Source organism: Schistocerca americana, chromosome 1 (genome assembly GCF_021461395.2).
Source record: "Schistocerca americana isolate TAMUIC-IGC-003095 chromosome 1, iqSchAmer2.1, whole genome shotgun sequence".
In the NCBI taxonomy this organism is placed as follows: domain Eukaryota; kingdom Metazoa; phylum Arthropoda; class Insecta; order Orthoptera; family Acrididae; genus Schistocerca; species Schistocerca americana.
The window spans coordinates 61,250,556-61,268,191 of record NC_060119.1 but is presented as its reverse complement, the minus strand read 5'-3'; the positions used below and the strand labels follow the sequence as shown (position 1 = coordinate 61,268,191).

At 41.3% G+C, this 17,636-nt stretch overlaps 1 protein-coding gene across 3 annotated transcripts in view; it reads right to left on the bottom strand.

The window, feature by feature from the left end:
* The window catches only part of LOC124547995 (anaphase-promoting complex subunit 1), a 374,510-nt gene that overhangs the window by 48,893 nt on the left and 307,981 nt on the right, over positions 1 to 17,636 (bottom strand). The gene's annotated exons all lie outside the window — the stretch shown is intronic.

The following is a 17,636-nucleotide window of genomic DNA, read 5'->3' as shown; positions in this document are numbered from 1 at the left end:
TTAATGCACTTGGTCTAATGATGTTCCAGTGGCTTGATCCCATCTCGAAAATGAGTTTCCTCCAGGCCTGCAAAATAGTTGTCAACTCCAGCTATCAATTCTTCGTTTGAACTGAATCTTCATCCACAAGAAAAATTTTCAGTTTTGGGAAGAGATGTAAGTCTGACGGAGCCATATCAGGTGAATAAGGTGTAAGGCGGGTGTGGCAACAAGTCATACCTTGAAACTTCCTGGCAGATTAAAAGTGTGTGCCCGAACGAGACTCGAACTCGGGACCTTTGCCTTCCGCAGGCAAGTGCTCTACCATCTGAGCTACCGAAGCACGACTAACGTCCGGTCCTCACAGCCTTACTTCTGCCAGTATCTCGTCTCCTACCTTTCAAACTTTACAGATGCTCTCCTGCAAACCTTGCAGAACTAGCACTCCTGAAAGAAAGGATACTGCGGAGACATGGCTTAGCCAGAATGAGAGTTTCACTCTGCAGCAGGGTGTGCGCTGATATGAAACTTCCTGGCAGATTAAAACTGTGTGCCCGACCGAGACTCGAACTCGGGACCTTTGCCTTTCGTGGGCAAGTGCTCTACCATCTGAGCTACCGAAGCACGACTCATGCCCGGAAGGTAGGAGACGAGATACTGGCAGAAGTAAAGCTGTGAGGACCGGGCGTGAGTCTTGCTTCGGTAGGTCAGATGGTAGAGCACTTGCCCGCGAAAGGCAAAGGTCCCAAGTTCGAGTCTCGGTCGGGCACACAGTTTTAATCTGCCAGGAAGTTTCATATCAGCGCATGCTCCGCTGCAGAGTGAAAATCTCATTCTGAATTCATACCTTAGTTCATGTAATTTTGCCGTGGCGATGACACACGTTTGTGGGCGCGCACTGTCTTGATAGAAGATCGATTTTCTTCCTTGCTAAACTTGGCCTTTTTTGGGTATCTTTTGTTGCAATTTGTCTTGGAAACGGAATCCCTTCCACACCCCAGAACACTGATGCCACGACTTTTCCCACCAGAAGAATTGTGTTTGCTTTCTTTGGTGGTGGAGAATCAGCATGTTGCCACTGCTTTGACTGTTGTTTTGTCTCTGCAGTATAGTAGTTTACCCAAGTTTCATTTGTAGTCACAAACCGGCACAATCAATCTTGTTTGTTTGTCCTAAAATGGGCCTAAGTTTGTTCCGATATGTCCATTCTCATACGTTTTTGATCCAGCATCAAGAGTCATGGCACCCATCTTGCAGATAATTTTTTTTTATTTCTAATTCTTTAGTTCAAATGTGACATACCCTTTCAGATGACATCTGGCAAGTGGGAGCAATTTCACGCACTCTGAATCAGCAAGCCTCCATGACCGTTTTTTGCACTTTTGCAATGATTTCTGGGTAGCGAGACATCTTGATCAACCAATGCGTGGATCATCATCTAAGCTCTCCCGAACAAATTTAAATTCATTTCTCCACTTGGAAACAGTTGAATATGAAGAAGCAGAGTCCCCCATTGTACTCAGGAAATCAGCATGAATGTCCTTTGCTTTCACACCTTTCTTTATAAAGTACTTAATCACTGCTCAAATCTCTATTTTTTCCATCTTTGCAAATCACTATATGAGAACAACAACAGAGCCACATCACCACCACAGCTCTTTTCGAAGAGCACTGACGTGGCACGTGTTTACAGCCAACAATCCAGTGAATATCACATGAACAACTCGTTGTGCTAGCGCTGACTTCTCATGGTGATTCTGAGAACTTTTCAAACCACCCTCATAATTAAGTACTTGACAGAGGGTTCATCAAACCACCTCCCACCTATTTCTCAACTGTTCCACTCTCAAAAACATGAGTCTTTCTGTGCAAGCTCTGATTTCTGTTATTTTATTATGATGATCATTTCTCCCAACATAGGTGGGTGCCAACAAAATATTTTCACACACTCCAGGGAGAAAGTTGATGATTGAAATTTATGAGAAGATCCTATCACAATGAAAAATGCCTTTATTTTAATATCTACCACCTCAATTCGTGTTTCATATACATGACTCCTCCCCCTCCCCCCGTTTCGCGATAATACAAAACAAGCGCCTTTCTTTGAACTTTTTTTAATGTCCTCTGTCATTCCTATTTGATGCAGTTCCCATAGAGAGTATTGTAATATATATCTGCTTGCAGAAAATAGCACACATCCAAGGAAGGAGAAAACTGGGACGTAAATCAAACACAATGAGCACAGGAGTGGTGTGGAAATTGAATGTTCAGCTTTTGCTGATGATACAGCCATAATGGCAGAAGATTTTGAAACACAATGGCCTTGATAGTGACGCCTTGAAAGTTAAGAGTCAGAAAAAGGAAACAGCTTTCCAAAACATACAAAACATTTACAACAACAATTACTTTTCCATATATATATATATATATATATATATATATATATATATATATATATAAAAATAGAGGGAAACATTCCACATGGGAAAAATATATCTAAAAGCAAAGATGATGAGACTTAGCAAACAAAAGCGCCGGCAGGTCGATAGACACACAAACAAATACAAACACACACACAAAATTCAAGCTTTCGCAACAAACTGTTGCCTCATCAGGAAAGGCAAAGAGTTTGGGCAGTTGCCTTTACAAATGTCTACTTGTGTCTGTGTATGTGCGGATGGATACGTGTGTGTGTGCACGAGTGTATACCTGTCCTTTTTTCCCCCTAAGGTAAGTCTTTCCGCTCCCGGGATTGGAATGACTCCTTACCCTCTCCCTTAAAACCCACATCCTTTCGTCTTTCCCTCTCCTTCCCTCTTTCCTGATGAAGCAACCATTTGTTGTGAAAGCTTGAATTTTGTGTATATGTTTGTGTTCGTTTGTGTGTCTATCGACCTGCCAGCGCTTTTGTTTGGTAAGTCTCATCATCTTTGTTTTTAGATATATTTTTCCCACGTGGAATGTTTCTCTCTACTATATTCATATCATTAATTTGAACCCAACAATTATGTTTGTTATTGTCACTGTTGCATTTCGAAATCTTTTGTGTCGTCTTATTTTCTCTTTCTGTTTACGCCAGTAGTTTCACTTTGTATTCACCTTTTACCGTAATCTACTATACAATTTTATCCCACCGATATATACTCAATAATACATAATACGTAATAATACGTAACCCACTTCCAAACCATAACCAAAAAAAAAAAACAATTTTTTTTCCACTTTCAACACTACCGCTGCTATAAAATCCACCGTTTCTAGTTCACAAACAGTTCCTTTCACCTATTAAACAACCATTTTGGCTAGTTCTAATAACTTTTGCTTTATTTCCTTTTCCGTTTTTCTCACATCACTGATAATTTTTAGCCGCTTCCCACAGGTTTTAACGTCATTATTTCTTCGTCAGACAATTGTTAGCCTCATTTTCATAATCTGCCATCAAAAAACCACTCCTTTTAATACATTTACACGTAGTTTTTTCGAAATTTTCCCGAATTTCTCCACCTTTTAACGTGTTTTGGCGGCAACACAACCACCTGACCTTTATGCACATCATTGTCTACCTACACAAGTTCACCACAGGATCAACATAGCCCAGCTCTAACCAACACTTTTTCGCCTTTTTTCACACCAGATCTCCAGTTGCTTTCTAGTTCACCTTTATCTCTCCCCATATATTTTTATTTTCATTTTCATTTCAGCCTCATGTTACACTTTCCATCTTCTAATACCATGTCACCCTCACAACACCCCCACAACAACCTCATTAAGTTTTATTTACATTCCCTCCACAAACATGCCTTCGCCCTAGCCAGATTACACTCCCATATTTTATTTTCTCAGGCTTGTCTGACATTTGGCATTACCCCCAAAGGCCTCACACTTAAAGTTCCCATCCCTGGCTGCAACCCTTCTTTCCAACAGTCCCTATACCAGTTCCAAACTGAACAATCCATAGCCCTCACCCACCTAATCCTTCACCTACACATCAACTCAGCCAATGAACACACCCGTCAACTCCTATCCTTAATAAAAGTCCTCAATCTTTCCTCTCCCACATCCACACCGGCTGTTCAGAGCATCCTCCTACAGACCAACCGCAAATTAGAACAGCATGCCACCCTCCACCTTAAAAAAACTATCCAATCTCCTGGTTTCTCACCTCCGGAAAGGCAACTTACTCACCCTTCACAACCTTTCCAGCAAACCTCAACCTCCTCTCATTGCACACAAACCCAGTCTCTCCCGTCTACTCAATCTCCCACTTCCAGCTCCACTCCCTCCAAAACCTCAAAATTCCAATCAACACAATCTGGAACCACAACACCCTAATTCAGTAGTTAACCTTTCCTCCAAACCTCTCTCCCAATCCGAAACCTCTGTCCAATCCAAAGGCCTCACCTTCAGCCCCACTCCCAGATTCAACCAAACAGCCCTGGTCAAAGATTTACTGTCCTACACTCATACTCTCTGCTGGAAATATCACTTTGCCACGAAGAAAAATGATCCTAATCCTACTCCTAATGATCCAACTCCCCAAGACACTATCCAAACTGAACCCTGCCTGGAACAGTTCCGTCCTCCGTCACAGCGGGACCCACCTCCTCTTCCTCAAAATCACCCCCTCCAAACCTTCCAGGAATTTCTGACTTCCAGCCTTGCCTCTCAATCCTTCATAAAAAACCTTAATCCTACTCCCAACATCACCACTGCTGAAGCCCAGGCTACCCGTGATCTGAAGGCTGACCGTTCCATCGTCATTCTTCCGGCGGACAAGGGTTCCACGACAGTGGTACTTGATCGTCGGGAGTATGTGGCTGAGGGACTGCGTCAGCTTTCAGACAACACCACATACAAAGTTTGCCAAGGTAATCCTGTTGTGGATTGGCAGGAGAGCCAACCTTTATAGAGGCAGCCGAAAGGCACGCGTTTAAGCTCACGCAGGCTGGCGTGAGTTCTGGAACAGGACAAGGAATTTAGACTTCAGAAAAAAAGGAGGTAACTGGTGGAATACTTCACTTTAATCCATTAATGTTGAACGTAGCTCTTGTCTGTACATTCTTTACAATATCAATAGCAACTGATAATGGCACCTTGCTAGGTCGTAGCAAATGATGTAGCTGAAGGCTATGCTAACTATCGTCTCGGCAAATGAGAATGTATTTTGTCAGTGAACCATCGCTAGCAAAGTTGGTTGTACAACTAGGGCGAGTGCTAGGAAGTCTCTCTAGACCTGCCGTGTGGCGGCGCTCGGTCTGCAATCAGTGATAGTGGCGACACGCGGGTCCGACGTATACTACCAGACCGCGGCCAATTTAAAGGCTACCACCTAGCAAGTGTGGTGTCTGGCGGTGACACCACAAATCCCATTCCTGATGTCCAGTCGAAGCTTCAAGGAATCCTCAGAACCTTACGCCCCCTACAAAACCTTTCACCTGACTCCATCAACCTCCTGACCCCACCGACACCCTGCACCCCTACCTTCTACCTTCTTCCTAAAATTCACAAACCCAATCATCCTGGCCGCCCCATTGTAGCTGATTACCAAGCCCCCACAGAACGTATCTCTGCCTATGTAGATCAACACCTTCAACCCATTACATGCAGTCTCCCAACCAACCACTTTCTCGAACGCCTGGAATCCTTACCCAGTCTGTTACCCCCGGAAACCATCCTTGTAACCATTGATGCCACTTCCTTATACACAAATATTCCGCACGTCCAGGGCCTCGCTGCGATGGAGCACTTCCTTTCACGCCGATCACCTGCCATCCTACCTAAAACCTCTTTCCTCATTACCTTAGCCAGCTTCATCCTGACCCACAACTTCTTCACTTTTGAAGGCCAGACATACCAACAATTAAAGGGAACAGCCATGGGTACCAGGATGGGCCCCTCGTACGCCAACCTATTCATGGGTCGCTTAGAGGAAGCCTTCTTGGTTACCCAGGCCTGCAAACCCAAAGTTTGGTACAGATTTATTGATGACATCTTCATTATCTGGACTCACAATGAAGAAGAACTCCAGAATTTCCTCTCCAACCTCAACTCCTTTGGTTCCATCTGATTCACCTGGTCCTACTCTAAATCCCATGCCACTTTCCTTGACGTTGACCTTCATCTGTCCAATGGCCAGATTCACATGTCCATCCACATCAAACCCACCAACAAGCAACAGTACCTCCATTATGACAGCTGCCACCCATTCCACATCAAACGGTCCCTTCCCTACAGCCTAGGTCTTCGTGGCAAACGAATCTGCTCCAGTCCGGAATCCATGAACCATTACACCAACAACCTGAAAACAGCTTTCGCATCCCGCAACTACCCTCCCGACCTGGTACAGAAGCAAATAACTAGAGCCACTTCCTCATCCCTTCAAACCCAGAACTTCCCACAGAAGAACCCCAAAAGTGCCCCACTTGTGACAGGATACTTTCCGGGACTGGATCAGACTCTGAATGTGGCTCTCCAGCAGGGATACGACTCCCTCAAATCCTGCCCTGAAATGAGATCCATCCTTCATGAAATCCTCCCCACTCCACCAAGAGTGTCTTTCCGGCGTCCACCTAACCTTTGTAACCTCTTAGTTCATCCCTATGAAATCCCCGAACCACCTTCCCTACCCTCTGGCTCCTACCCTTGTAACTGCCCCCGGTGTAAAACCTGTCCCATGCACCCTCCCACCACCACCTACTCCAGTCCTGTAACCTGGAAGGTGTACACGATCAAAGGCAGAGCCACGTGTGAAAGCACCCACGTGATTTACCAACTGACCTGCCTACACTGTGAAGCTTTCTATGTGGGAATGACCAGCAACAAACTGTCCATTCGCATGAATGGACACTGGCAGACAGTGTTTGTTGGTAATGAGGATCACCCTGTGGCTAAACATGCCTTGGTGCACGGCCAGCACATCTTGGCACAGTGTTACACCGTCCGGGTTATCTGGATACTTCCCACTAACACCGACCTGTCAGAACTCCGGAGATGGGAACTTGCCCTTCAGTATATCCTCTCTTCTCGTTATCTGCCAGGCCTCAACCTCCGTTTCAAGTTGCCACCGCTCATACCTCACCTGTCTTTCAACAACATCTTTGCCTCTTTACTTCCGCCTCGACTGACATCTCTGCCCAAACTCTTTGCCTTTACAAATGTCTGCTTGTGTCTGTGTATGTGCAGTTGGATATGTGTGTGTGTGTGGGCGAGTGTATACCTGTCCTTTTTTCCCCCTAAGGTAAGTCTTTCCACTCCCGGGATTGGAATGACTCCTTACCCTCTCCCTTGAAACCCACATCCTTTCGTCTTCCCCTCTCGTTCCCTCTTTCCTGATGAAGTAACCATTGGTTGCGAAAGCTAGAATTTTGTGTGTATGTATGTGTCTGTCTGTGTTTCTATCGACCTGCCAGCGCTTTCGTATGGTAAGTCACATCATCTTTGTTTTTAAATATATTTTTCCCGCATATATATACTGGGTCCAATTTATAAAAATGGTAGAGAACAGTTGTGGCGACATTTGGGACCTTCCGAGATTAGAAAAAGACAGCTGGTGTTACATGGCCGATTGAACACTGTGCTAGACACAGTGCATTAATGAAAAAAAAATTGTTTAGATGAAGAAAACATGAAGTAGCAGTATTTGTCATCATGATTGTAAGCTTGTGGTCCCTAGTTGGAAGACTAATGAATGAAATCAATCATCAAATAGTTAATAATGATCAAAACCAAACTTTGGTAGCTCTAGTATAAACTAGTAGGTCCCAGTACTTTCTAGCTAGCATCGTGCAGTCCTGAAAGGTCTCAATGGGCGCTATAAAAACATAGACATTGATAAAATATCCATCTTCAGACTTGAAAAAGACACTTTATCAGGGTCTGTAAGCATTATCTTCAAAAACATCATGCAATGCTTGGCAATTGGTGATAAAATACAGCATAGTGATCTTGTTTAGTGAGGTTACAGTTCTCTTTAAGGGCAATAAATAATAATTGTTATAATAATAATTGTTATAATAATAATAATAATTAATAATAATAATAATAAATAAACAATATAAGAATTTGCTGCCTTTTAGCAAGGGGTATAGAAAGAGGAAAGCATCAGCTGTGGCCTATCTACAGAAAATGTCAAGACAACATAAAGTACTCATAAATGAATAGTATTTCTACCATTCCAGTCAATTAAGTGAACGTGATCCCCAAAACACAATTAAGTGGACCCAGAGCATTTCTGCAGGAAACTCGATGAATTTTTCTGGGTAAACATCTTTAATAAGCATTTGAAAACCTGTGGTTTGTTACAAACAGTTTTCATCTCATGTGAAAGCCCGTTAAAATGTATGTTGCAGAGGGCTGCACATTATTTTGAATCGTAGTTGAGGATATCACTTGCAATGTAAATATCTATTCTTGTGTCTTGAATTCACCAAACGGATGCTGCTGTTTTCTCTTAAATAAGTTTACATTTTGAACCATAAGTCTCATAAATAAGTTTGTTGCTGTATAAATGTAAGAAACTCAATCTCACCAAATAGTGAACTGCACTGTTTTCATCAATTAACACCACATACAGTCCAAATAGTCCACTTATGGACTAAAAAGATTCTTTACCTGAAATGAGTTGTTTCAAAAAAGAAGGTGTACAAAGTAAGGAAATTTCACTTGATCACTGGTGCTGAAAATGATCTATAATACTGGAAGCAGTGAAGCAGTTTAATATTTGTTTTGATGGACGGCATTTTTGTGTTTGCAAAATAGAGGCTGTGTCATTATACACTATGTGATCAAAAGTATCTGGACACATGGCTGAAAATGTCTTATAAGTTCCTGGTGCCCTACATCTGTAATGTTGGAATTCAGTATGGTGTTGGCTCACACTTAGCCTTGATGACAGCTTTCACTTTTGCAGGCATATGTCCAATCAGGTGCAGGAAGGTTTCTTGGGGAATGGCAGCCCATTCATCACGGAGTGCTGAATTGAGGAGAGGTATCAATGTCGGTCGGTAAGACCTGGCATGAAGTCGGTGTTCCAAAACACCCCAAAGATGTTCCACGATATTCAGGTCAGGACTCTGTGCAGGTCAGTTTATTACAGGGATGTTATTGACGTGTAATCATTCCGCCACAGGCCGTGCATTATGAACAGGTGCTCGATTGTGTTGAAAGATGCAATCGCCATCCCCAAATTGCTCTTCAACAGTGGGAAGCAAAAATGTGCTTAAACATCAATGTAGGCCTGTGCTGTGATAGTGCCATGCAAAACAAGGGATGTAAGACCCCTCCGTGAAAAACACAACCACACCATAACACCACCGCCTCCGAATTTCACTGTTGGCACTACACACGCTGGCAGATGATGTTCACTGGGCATTTGCCATACCCCGACCCTGCCATTGGATCGCCACATTGTGTACTGTGATTCATCATTCCACACAACATTTTTCCACTTTTCAATTGTCCAATGTTTATGCTCCTTACACCAAGTGAGGCATCATTTGGCATTTACCGGTGTGTTGTGTGGCTTATGAGCAGCCACTCGACCACGAAATCCAAGTTTTCTCACCTGCTGTCTAACTGTCATAGTACCTGCAGTGGTTCCTGATGCAGTTTGAATTTCCTGTGTGATGGTCTGGATAGATATCTGCCTATTACACAAAAAAAACCCTCTTTAACTGTCAGTGATCTCTGTCAGTCAACAGACGAGGTCAGCCTGTATGCTTTTGTGCTGTACGTGTCGCTTCATGTTTCCACTTCACTATCACATTGGAAACAGTGGACCTAGGGACGTTTAGGAGTGTGGAAATCATGCATACAGACATGTGATACCCAATCACCTGACCACGTTCGAAGACAGTGAGTGCCACAAAGTGCCCCATTCTGCTCTCTCACAATGTCTAATGACTACTGAAGTTGCTGATATGGAGTACCTGGCAGAAGGTGGCAGCAAAATGAACCTAATATGAAAAACACGTTTTTGGGGGTGTCCGGAAACTTTTAATCACATAGTGTAGGTACATCGTAAGTGCTGTGTCTGGCCTCATACCAGAGGAGGCAGGTTCGAACCCTGCATGCCCCGGGAGCTATAGGCTAGACTGTGGCAAGCGGCTTATTGGTTACAGCTGAACTAGACTATTTGAGAGCAGCCGCGGAAAGAAGTTATGTCATTTAAAACATTAGATTGTTGTGCAAATAGCATTAGATTGTTGTGCAAATAGCATTTGCTCACAGAGCCGTGTACAAATGCGAGGTGAACACTTTCAAAGTCATGATAGTTCACCGACTGACAAATTCACAGTTGTTCAACCTCAGTACAACCACGTGGTTACTGCAGCCTGTACATAATGGCGAGATTGATCCTGAAGTACCCTTTTTTTATCAAATTTGAAGAATGATTCTGGTTGGAATTATAGAAATGCAAGAGTGGTCAATACTGAGGATAGTTCTTACTGTCAAAAACATCTCATTGTAATATCGAGGTGCGTGGCATTTTGCATTGTCCTGAAGCATGCACAGCCTTGGGAGCAGATGCTACTGACACACTATTTTTAAAGTGCTAAATAGCGCAACGATTTTTTCGAACTTCCTTCTGAGGCCACTCCTGACTTGTCTACTTCAGTTAAAACCAATGTACTGCTTGCAACATTCCAACACTGCCCACAGCATAGTGGTGATTGGAGCCTGCCTCCTGGATATTGGTTACTGCACAACATTGCTCAAAATGACTTTAAATAATGAAAAGTGTGAAGTCATCCACATAAGCACTAAAAGAAATGGACTAAATTTCAGTTGCACAATAAAAATTATAAATCTATAGGCTGTAAATTTAACTAAATACTTTGGGATTATAATTATGAATAGCTTCAATTGAAATGATCACGTAGATAATGTTGTGGGGAAAGTAAACCAAAAACTGTGATTTATTGGCAGAACACTCAAAAAATTAGTGCCGGATACAGAAAAACCTCAAGGAGGGGGCACTGAAGATATCTCGAGTTACCTTTACTTTTACCGTAATAAAAAATAATAAAGTCACATGCAAAGTTTAAGAAAGTTTTATTTAAACTGATTATACACAAACACAAGACACTGCCATCTTATGATATAAAAAAATTGCAATTGTGGTTCTCCTTCTTAAATGATGAAATCTATGTGCCTATTCTTCTTGGCAAATTTGTTAATTACATTGTCACTAGGACAATTAATGTCAGCATAAGTGTTCGACAGAGCTAAGCCATTAAGTCGACCCTCCTTCACTGCCGACCTCAACCAGGTCTTTGTATGCCGCAATGTTGAAAAACTCCTTTCTACTGTAGCAATAGATGCAGGTAGACAAGCAAATATTTTGTACAGAATGTGCAAAGTCAGTTCTAGGACAAAGAGACAACACTTGCATAACAGAATCACAATCATTAAGGGCATTCCTGCTAGTTTGCCTGTATTGAAGAATCTCTCCCATTAGTCTCTTTTTAATCACAAAGAATGATTCTTCTTCAAAGAATGGTAGTTCAGTTAAGCACTGGCTCAATTTATGTGCCAGATCATTACCGTGATGTTTCAGTAGTTGTGAGGGCAAAAGTATGTTGAATTTTAAATGATAAATATTTTCTTTAGCAAAACATTCTCTCATGTCAGTCGTAACGTGGACCAGTGTTGAAATAAAATTCTTCAGTCTTAATATTTCTGCTTCTGAATGTAAACTAGCTTCTTATTCAGCGAATAGTCTGTATTTATAACACTACATATCAAAGGTTCTCTGTACGAGAAAACAGCAGAATATTCGCAACTTTTCTCGAACAAATGCCAGACAGAATAACATATCAAGATCATTAGAAATGGCTGCGACTTTTCTCGTAGGTATATGTTCGCTATATATGTGCCAAACAGAAACACATAAAATACGATGATGCAGACACATGTGCTACACAGAAAAGTACAACTACTCGATAACTCGATTCAGTCAAGTTGACTGACGAAAGAAATGAACGAATAGCATGCAGGCTGACTGGCGGGAGCGACGCAGGTAGCATGCGGGCAGCCCCACAGGGGGTCCCCCATATGTATCTGCCACTGCCTACACTACACTTGTCAATCTTCTTCTGGACAATAGTATGAAATACTGTTTTTGTTTTTTACGTTAATGGGCAAAATCAGTGTATTTTAGGAGTAAATGTTATTAGTTATACTGATGATTTATACCAATTGGCCAGTAATGATGCCATGCTGGAGTCATGGGGTAGAGGCATCACTATTGAACCACAAGCAGCTGAGCCACAGTTGTTAATACATCTCTCTAGAACAGCCTGCTCTGCCAGCCCAGCTCCTGTCACCATCATGGGTATACTATTCATAGTAACTATATTTATAACTATTTCACTTTGATATTATAATGACTCTGTTACCTCTAAGCTGTTTTACTACACTCTTTGCAAAGTACAAGGTCTGTTGATGATTGATCTATGTACAGTAGATTGAAAATGGTCACCAGTTTAAATACAATATTTATGCGATCGAGACTGCTTTTAGCAAATTTTATTGGTATTCTTTTATATTTTGGGCATAATGCATCTTGAGCTTCAGTTATTGTAATGTAAAAGTAATTAGCTTCATATTCACAACTTCAGTAAGGTTATCAGTCCCCATGTCCCAACCCCCGCCGCCTCCTCCTGCCATCCAATCAAAAATAGAGTTTGGTGAGTTCCTGACAAACTGGCTCATCAGCAGCAGGATTAAATGGGTTGGGTTGTTTTGGGGAAGGAGACCAGACAGTGAGCTCATCGGTCTCATCGGATTAGGGAAGGACGGGGAAGGAAGTTGGCCGTGCCCTTTGAAAGGAACCATCCCGGCATTTGCCTGGAGAGATTTAGGGAAATCACAGAAACCTAAATCAGGATGGACGGACGCGGGATTGAACCGTCGTCCTCCCGATTGCAAGTCCAGTGTCTAACCACCGCGCCACCTCTCTCGGTCAGGATTAAATCACACCATATAATGCATCACTGGTCCAGCAACAACTACACCCTCATGAAAGCCACATGCAATACTGGCCCAGACATTGGTCTACATAAACTGTATAATGTGGTCACATGCCCTTAACAGTTTTATTTACGATGACATCAGCCACAGAAGCCCAAAGTCACATTTATGTTGCAGGAAAAACATTTCTAATTTTCACGAAGAACTGATTATTAATCTCCTAGCTACAACTTTAGTACTTAACTGTCAAAAGAAAAGAACTTAATCAACGAACTTGTGTTTTTTCCATGAATATCGTTCCTCCATGAATACACAGTACTACTCTCCAATATTCATTCTCTCGCATGTCACCAGCCTCATCAGCAGGGAAACCCTAAACCCTGCCCCCCAAACTGAATCTCACATTCGTTCAACTTTATAATCATCCAACTCGGATAATGAGTAGTCACTTGGCCATGGTTGCATAAATTCAGTACATGTTGTTGTAGTTCTGGGACCCTCACAGTTATCAGCTTCTTGGCATACATCATAGGTATCATTAGTTTTAACTCTTGTAACTTGGTAGGAGCCTAAATTCTTGGCATTCAGCTTTAGTGTTGGTCCAGCTGGTTTTGTTTTATTGCCACCAGGTCACCAAGTTTGTACTTTGAGGGTTTCTTCTGACTATGGTTGAAACTACCATGATTTTCTTCATCCACCTTACTGATCTGCAACAGCATCTTCCTTCAGTTTAGTACATCTCTCTTCAAGTGAATTAATAATTTCTTCTTCCAATAACTTTGTGATGTGAAGATCAGTCTGTAAGCACATCTTAATCCCTATCTAAAGTTCAAATTGTGTTTTCTCAATACTTCTGTTGAACACATGGCACGTTGAACTGATACCACCACCTTGTAATATTCACAAGGCCTATCAATACTAAGTTTAGCAACAATTTTAGCCAAAGTAGCACTGGTCCTCTCAACCTGTCCATTGGCTCTAGGGAGTCCTGTCATTATTAAAAATTGCTCAATTCCTTCAGCAGTGCAGTACTACTCAAATTCTTCAGAAGTAAAGTAAGCTCCTTTATCAGTGATCACATGGGCTGGATTTCCAAAATTAGTTTTCTGTAATTCCATCTTAATAATTGTTTCTGCTGATTTTGTAGTCTTTACAGGATACAACCAGATAAACTTGGTAAATAAGCCAATAATACTTACAATGTGGTTGTATTCATTGTGCATTGATTGTAGTGGTCAAATATGACCCATGTGATGAGAATATAATGGATAACTTTCTTTGAATAAGAATGAAGGAAACCTTCCTTGTTTCCTGATTTCTTATTAACAATTAAACATTTTATACAATTTGAGATCACTCTTTTCACCTTGTCAGTGAACTTTGGCACATAATAATCTTGTTTTACTTCCTCCTCAGTTTGTTTAACTGCGCAATGACTTTTCCTATATACAAGATTGAGAACTTCACTTTGTATAGGGTCTGAAGCCACCAAAGTCTCTCTTACATCAAAGAACTTAAACAGAATTCCATCCCTCATTTAGAAGTTTCCATTAGGCTGTTCTTTGATAATGCTCTTGATTGCTGCTAACCATCATCTTTCTCTTGAGCTTTCCTAATTCTAGCTATTAAACTATCTGCAAAACTAAACAGTACACTATTCACACGAGGACTTAAGACATTTACATGTTTCATCCTAAAACCAGATCAGTGTTCAATGGTGTAGGAATACTCTTCCAAGACTAAAGCTCATCTTGCTATTCTTGGTGACAATCCCTTCTTATCCATAGTCTTTTGGAATGCAGTTCAGTCCGTTACAATTTCAAATCATATTCCTAGTAAATACACATGGAATTTCCTTAAGACATTAACAAATAGCTAAAACTTCAAGCTCATAACTATTGCACTTTTCCTCTTGATATGGTGTTATTTTTACTCGTATACGAGTGTGGAGGAACCCACCATCATCCAGAGATTTTTGTAATAGTATGGCTATAAACGCTCCTTGGCTTACATCTATCTAGTTCAGTTTCGTACCTTGGGCTGTAGATTTTTAAAACTGGGTCTGATACAAGAATATCTTTGAGCATCTGGAACACTTGCCTCTGCTCTTCTTCAAACTTATATTCTTGATTATTCCTCAGCAAATTGCTTAGAGGTTTGGCAATTGAAGAGTACTTTGAGAGAAACTTCCTGAAGAATCCTGTTAGACTGAAGAAAGTTTGTATTGCTGCAATAGATGTTGGTTCAAGGAAGTTTTGAGTAGCTAATGTCTTCTCAGAAGGAGGTCGGATTCATCCACACTGTATAATATATCCAAGAAACTCGACAGCTCTCATCAACAACTGGAAGTTTGAAAAGTTAATTTCCAATCCGTATTCTACTGCAGTTTCTAACACTAAACTAAGCTGTTGAGGTGCATCATCATCACCCTTTGCTGATATTACAGTATCGTTCAGATAAATCAATACAATGTTCACTCGATCCACTGCCCAAAAAAAAAATAGTGTTTATAAAATTCTGGGACACTGCAGATGAATTTTTTTGCACCAAACGTAACTTTCCTGAACTGAAACTGTCCTGAGTGAGTCACAAGCGAAATACTTTGAGCTTTATTCTTCTACAACATTCTTGAGGTCTAGTGTTGGACCCACACAGATGTCTTGCAGTTTATCCAAAAGATCTTCTATGAGGGGCAATGGGTAATAATCTTTCACTGTGATCTTATTTAATTTTCTGTAGTTCATACAGACATTATAATCACTATTTTTCTTTTTCACAACTACAACCTGGCTAGTATATTCAGATGAACTTGATTCTCACAATTTCCTTCTCTCTTTCCTTTCTGACATCAGTGGACTTCATCTTTATTATGGTGTAATTTGTCACTAAATCTTTGATGTATTTCTTCGTTTCATAACTAAAAGAGCTTTCAGTATCTCATTCTGGTTTGTCTACTACATGGATACACTTAAGATGATCTTCCCCTAATGGTTTCCTAATAGTAACTCTGCCCTTGTTTATTAAAATTTCAGTTTGCGCTAGGAAATTGTTTCCAACGACCATTTCTAAATTCATTGCATCTCTAGAAACCACATAAATATCTGTTTCAATTTTCACATCATAAACCCCAATAATGTCTGTGAAATAACCTTATGGAGAGATGAATTTTTTCCTAAATCCTGCAAGACTACATCCGTTTCTTGCAAACTTGGAGCATCCACTATCTCATAAACATTCTGTCGTCATAAATTAAGCTGAATGCCACATCCAGTTGGCACCTTCACCTCTCTGTTACTTATTGATACATGCTCTTCTTACAGTGTTTGCATTCACAATTATCTCGATTAGTCTTCTCCTTCGTGCATTCAGATGAGATATGGCCAAACTCATTGCAATTGAAGCAACTCTTTCCCTTGATCTTGTTGTTGCAATTACCTGACTTGCAACCATTTGCACCACGACTGAAACACTTTGCTTGGATCCAAAGCTACACTTTTAATATTTCTACTGCTTGAGTCTTTAGCATCTTCCTTACTGGAGTTTAAATTTTCATTGATGTAACTTTTGTTATCTCTTCTTGGCAATAAGTTCACAGCTCTTTTGTACTGCTTCATTTTTTCCTTAAACTTTTCCATACTCCTAGCACTATAGAGTAGAAGTTTTGGGCCTGGGTTGTCTTCTACTCCATCAATCACATACTGAAATAGCGATTTATTATCAATACCACCACAGCTGGCAGTTTCCTTTATTATGAGAAAATATTCTTGAAGAGACTCTTCCTGTTTCTTCTTTCATCAAGACAGCAGCTGGTGGACCTTCACAGCACTTCTTTTCATATCAAATTTGTTCTGGTGTAATCACAAGCACCGGAACGAAGATGCAGAACACAAGAGGAGAGAAGAAGGTGAGGAAACAAGTGGCCAATGGCACGCAGGATTGGACCGTGCTGAGCCAAGAGCAACACCTAGCAGAAAGGAATATAAGTGATGCTCCTGCTAGCCTTGGATACTCAGATTGGCACCAGATCGCAGACATTAGTTATCAGTGATGTGTGACAGATCGTGGATGTTAGTTATCAGTGACAGTTGTAAATCTCCAAGGTTAAGTTCTGTCAATTTGCTTTCTAGAAAATAAAACTACTAATGTTATTTGTTTGAACTGTTGTATAGCATTCCGAGAACACTGCATCCCATAGGCACCCTATTAGTTGGGGGGTTTGGTTGTTTGAGGTAGGAGACCAGACAGCGAGGTCATCGGTCTCATCGGATTGGGAAAGGACGGGGAAGGAAATCAGCCATGCCCTTTCAAAGGAATCATCCCAGCGTCTGCCTGGAGTGATTTAGGGAAATCACGGAAAACCTTAATCATGATGGCCAGGCGCAGGATTGAACCGTCATCCTCCCGAATGCGAGTCCAGTGTGCTAACCACTGCACCACCTCATTCAGTACCCTATTAGAGACGAATGGGCAAGACCTCACAACTGGCGACGAGTCATCAACTGAACTACATGCCAATGGCCACGTCCATAATTTTGCAGGTGCCTTAATTCTCTTATCTTTATTTCGCAGGGGCGCTCGCTTTAATTCACCAGTATTTTGACGTTTTTGCTAATTAGTGTTTCCAGGTGGGCATTGCACAACATTTCTTTGATTTTGTCATTATTTAGAATACTTGCCTTGTATGT